Consider the following 6,000-nt stretch of genomic DNA (forward strand, 5'->3'; position numbering starts at 1 on the left):
ATTTCCGTCCCCACCACTATTGGTTTTCCGCAAGAGACCATTCACTCTGTAACTCCCTCATTAGGTCCATGCCCCCACACCAACCTACCCTCCACTCCTGGCACCTTCTCTTGCCACCACAAGAGGTATGAAACGTGTGCTCACATCTCCCCCCTCACCCCCTCCAAGGCCCCAACGGATCTTTTCACAAGTGGCAGAGATTTTCCTGGACATTCATCCATCTCATCTCCAGTGTCCTTTGCTCTCGATGTGGTCTCCTCTACATCGAGGAGACATGAAGCCAACTCGCAAAGTGTTTTACCGAACATTTCTGGGATACACGTACCAAACAACCCCACCGCCTTGTGACCACTCAACTCCTCCTCCCATTCCCCCAAGGACATGCAAGTCCTGGACCTCCTCCACCTTGATAAAACCATAACACATAGGAGCAGAAGTAAGGCCATTCGGCCCATTGATTCCACTTTGCCATTTAATCATGGCTGCTGGGCATTTCAATTCCACTTATCCACACTCTCCCCACAGCCCTTAATTCCTTGTGAGATCAAGAATTTATCAATCGCTGCCTTTTTTAACGTCCTGCCCTCCACTGGGCTCCATGGCAATGAATTCCACAGACCCACCACTCTCTGGCTGAAGAAATGTCTCTCATTTCCATTCTAAATTGACCCCCTCTAATTCTAAGGCTATGCCATGCTTCCTAGTCTCCCTGCCTAACGGAATTTCTTTTAATCTTACACAATCCTTAATTTCCTTTGTCGGTCATAGTTGACTCTCATTTTTTTGAATTTTTGCACCTTGAAGAAATGTATAGTTATCAGATCCCATGTAACTTTCTTTAAAGACTATCCATTGCCTGTGTGTAGTCACAGCTTTTAATGTAATTTCCATTGCTGCCTCAGCCAATTTGTGCCTCATGCCTTCCTAATTTCCTATGATTTTCTTTTTCTTTTCCCTTATTCATATTTAGCACCCTTGCTTCAGATCAAACCACCTCTCTATCACACATAACGTAAAAGTCTATCCAATTACATTACATTCCAAGGGTTTGAGTGATGACATTTGTGGCAGAAATAGGCAACAAGTATGGTGAAGCTCATTTCAACATGGGGAGAAACTTAAGCCTTTTATGCTTTTCTTATGCGCACGTCAGGGATCTCACTAAGGAATGGCGAGTAGGTAATTGACTGAGATTAACTCACGTTAAACACCATTTTAATGGCACAACTCCTCTCATATTACTCAGCCTCTCATCTTACGAAATCCCCCAATCAAGTTCCACACTTGGAAAACATGATTAGGAAACCAGAGCATGTATTTGGTGGATTCAGCTCCCTGCTTGCTCCAAACCCCATCCGTGTGACCTATGAGGAATCTTAGGAAATGACCCATGTGTACCAGCTGTGCAGGCATTGGCATCTGGCACCTGTCAACTCCTCATAACCATCATGTCACTTCCGCCATGCACTTGCAGTCCGCTCACAAAGCAGAGGCTTGTTTTACAGGGTGCTCCGGCTGAAAAATATGTTGCTGGAAAAGCGCAGCAGGTCTAAGGAGCAGGAGAATAGACGTTTCGGACATAAGCCCTTCTTCAGGGTGCTCTGGCAACTAGAATTGAAAGGCTGTGGTGGGGACCAGGCAGGAACCCAACCCGTAGATTGGGTCAGGCTATATCTCAGGGCTGCTCACTTATATCTCTTAGCATGCACATAATTAGTGCCTACCTGTATATTTGTAAAATAAATGCCTAGACTTGTCATTGCCATACCATGCCTGTTAGTGCACTGATACCTCAGCCAGAGCTAAACACTTTCAGTGCCACCATTTTCATGTGTGCTGTTTTGGTGCACACACAGAGAGGTTGCTTATATACAGGAGATCTGTCTGCTTGGGAGGAGGAGCATTTTGGAAAACAGCACATGAGATGTCAATCTAACACCGAAGGCAAGTGCCATCTACCTGCACAGCAAGCACGGTACACATTCATTCAAAAATATGTCAAAAATTCAAAATAAGGAGAGTCAACTATGGCCGACAAAGGAAATTAAGGATTATGTAAGATTGAAAGAAAATACTTTTAAATTTGTAGATTTAGTCATAAGTTTGAGGATTACGTGGTTTTTGGAATATGTCAAAGGGGGTCCAAAGCACTGATCGGGAAAGGGACAATATGAATGTAGTCGAGCAAAAAAAAATGGACAGCAACGGCATAAAAAGAATATTTTGGCTGACGCAAAATGTGGTTCAATTACAGGTAGAGTCAGGAGAAGTTTTAATGGAGAATAGAAAAATAACAGAGACACCAAATGATTACTTTGTTCTGAATTTTGTTTTTTTTAGCCAAATCCAATCTGTGTTGGATTCTTTTTGGAAGGGTTTTGGTCATGTGGCACAATAGGATTTCTCTTTCGATCTCTCCTTATTAATTACATATCTTACTCGATGACATTCCTCACATCAAATTTCTGCTCCATCTTACCACTGCACCATTTCTAGAACGCTTACCAGATACTGCTGAAACTCCAGCATCCTTTGTACCCATGCCATTTTTAAAAACCTATTATGCACATGGACGAGCACTTGCATTCCAAAGCTACCGTGCTTGATCAAGGATGGAGTCTGATCATGGCCAAAAAGGAGAAGATGGCGCCCTGATTCCTTGAAAGGGATAATGGGGTTCTAGTGGACAGGGTGATCCAAAGAGTTAGGAGTCCTCCTCCTGGTGGACCACCAGACCCTGTTAATGTTTTCTGATGCTGCCATCTAGGTCAACAACAAGACTGAACATTTATTCTCCAGCACTAGTCCTAGCCAGTCTCTGTCAGTACAGCTACAGCATTAGTATATTCCCTACATCACAAAACATTGTCCAGTTATGTCCTTTCCACAATAAGCAGGACAATTCCAATATAGGGTCAATTCTTGCATGTCAATCTACTTTCAATCAGTAACAAAATGATGGAAAGGGTCACCAACAATGCAATCAAATGCCACTAATGTTGCGCTGCTCAGTTTGAATTCCATTCGGGCTACTTAATCCTGACTTCATTACAACCTTGTCCCAAACAGACAAAGAAGCTGAATTCCTGAGGTGATTTGAGAGTGACTACCATTGATATAAGACCACATTTGACTGAATATGGTATCAAGGAACCCTAGCAAAACAGGAATCAATGGGAATCAGGGGACTACTTTTTGCTGGTTAGAGTCATTCCTAGAGAAAGGAAGCTGGTTATAGTTGTTGGAGATAAATCCTTACAGCTACAGGACAATACTGCAGGATTTCCTCAGCATTGTGTCCTAAACCCAAACAACTTCAGTTGTTTCATCATAAGAATGCCTGTCCCATGTTTCGAGCTCTTCAATGCTTTCTACCTGCACTACCCCCATAAACATCTAACCTGAAATTTATCAATCTCTATTTTTAACATACTCAAAGATTGAAATTCCAAAGCCCTGTGGAAAATTGAGAATTCCAAAGATTCACCACCCTCTGATTAACAGTTTTTGCTCATCATCACAGTCCTAAATGTGCCTCTTGCTTCTAGACTCTTCAGCTCCAGGAAAAGGTGTTACCTGCAACTATCCTGACCATCTGTTTCTGTATTTTGTAACTTTCAATTATTTAACCACTCATTCTTAGAAATCCTGGAGACTGCGAGCATAATTTGTCTAATAGCTCTTCATAATACAGTCTGGAAACTATGGCAATAATATCTTTCCTGAGATAGGGAAACAAAATCTGCACGTAATACTCCAAGTGTGGTTTAACCCAAGTTTCTATAAAATTAAAGTGAGATTTCTCTACTCCTGTACTCAAACCTTTTGTGATAAAGGCCAACATTTCATTAACCTTCCTAGTAGCTTGTTACACCTGCATGTTAGCTATCAGTAACTTATTGACAATGATACCTAAGTGTTTTTGCACATCTGCACTTTCCAAACTTGACCATAAATACTCAGCATATCTGTTCCTCCCACCAAAATGGCTAACCCCACATTTCCCACATTGTATTCTATCTGTCAAGTTCTTGATCGCTATGTAAACCTGTCGAAATCCTCCCGAAGCTGCTTTACAGCTTCCTCAAGACATACGTTCCCACTTAGATTTGTATCATTGATAAATTTGGAAAAGTTATATTTGATACACTATTCCAAATCATTGATATTTATTGAGAACAGCTGGGCTCAAAAACTGATCCATGTGGTGCCCCATTAGTCACAGCCTACCAAAGTGAGAATGATCCATTTATTCCAATTGCATAGTTTCTGTCTGTTAACCAATCATGCCAGGACATTACCACCTATCCGGCATGTTTTAATTTTGCTAATCAACCTCCTGTGTGGGACCTTATCCACAATGTTGGGCAGATGCCAATGTTGTAGCTGTAATGACACAGTTTGGCTAGGGCACAAGTCTTCAGTCCTGTTGTTTTGATATTATGCTGTCCAATGCTTTCAGCTGCTTCTTGATATCACACGGAGTGAATAGAATTGGCTGAAATCTGCGATGCTGGGGACCTCTGAAGGAGGTTGAAATGGATCATTCACTCAGTACTTTGACTGAAGTTTGTTGCAAATGTTTCTGCCTTATCTTTGACTTTGGTGTGCTGGGCTCCTCCATTATTAAGGATTCGGATATTTGTAAAGCGTTTCCGTTTGATTATTTGGTTGATTGTGTACCACTATCCATGATGAGATATAGCAGGACTGCAGAGTCTTTGTATGATCTATCATTACTGGGATTGCCTAGCTCTGTCTAATGCATGCTCCTTCCTCTGTTTAGTGTGCAATTAGTCACATGACACCTCATTTTAAGATATGCCTCATATTGCTTCTGGCCTACTTTCGCATACTTCTCATTGAACCAGGTTTGGTCTTATGATTTAACGACAATAATAAGAGGAGAAATATGCCAGGCCATAGTTATGTACAATTCTGCTGCTCCTAATGGCACATTGTGAATGTCCAGGGTTGCAAGATCTGTTCTGAATCCATCCAATTTAGCAAGGCATAGGGACATGCAAAAGGACAGATTGCATCCTCCGAATGAAGTCAAGACCGCACAGCAGTAACTCCTATCAAATTTGTCATGGACAGATGCAACTGTGACAGGTTGATTGATGATAGCAAGGCCAGGTTCCCTCTTGTTGGTTTTCTCACCAGCTGCTGCAGTCACAGTCAAGCAGATATATCCTTCAGGACTTGACCAGCTTGGTTTTTAGTATTGTTTGCAAACCACACTTGATGATTGGCATTGAACCTCCTTCAATCAGGCTAAATTCTCATTCCTTTTATACCTCCGGTGTCTATTCTAAGTGTTGGAATAAGACTGATTCATTAACTGAGGATATATGAGGTTAGAGGTGGGTGATAATGAGCATGTATTTTCCATTCCCATGTTTGGTCTGACACCATTACATATCATGGGGTCCAGAGTCAATGATGAATACTTCTGCACCAATGCCCATCAGACTATACACCAATGTGCTGCCACCACTAGTGGGGCTTGTCCTGCTGAAGACAGGTCATACCCAGGGATGGTTTTGATGGAGTTTGGAACATTGACTGTAATGTATAATTCAATGAGTGTGACCGTATTGGGTTGTTCCATGTCTAGACTTTGGCAATATATAGAGGTTCATGTTTACCCGAGCAAAACTGAGTAAATGGTAGTGTAAGCCTGGGGGCTGGACAGAAGGTGAATCATAGGCAGAGTCATTTGTCTTGATCATGATCGCCATAAAATGTTTTTTAAAGAAAACCTTACTACAACCTATGTCCACATCACTCCTACTGCAGGAGAAATATTGTTCAATCGTAGCTCACATGAAAAAAGATAATGATCCCCAAAAATAGACTGTAGGACAACTCTCTCACTATTGGCAGACACCCTTTAAATGTTAGTGAGGAAGACTTTACAGAGTTAACTGGGCAGTAGATACCAAATGCCATGTTGTCAATACCCAGGTTGATGGCTGGTGGTCTGTCCAGGTTTAT

This window comes from Hemiscyllium ocellatum, chromosome 8, assembly GCF_020745735.1.
Source record: "Hemiscyllium ocellatum isolate sHemOce1 chromosome 8, sHemOce1.pat.X.cur, whole genome shotgun sequence".
NCBI lineage: Eukaryota > Metazoa > Chordata > Chondrichthyes > Orectolobiformes > Hemiscylliidae > Hemiscyllium > Hemiscyllium ocellatum.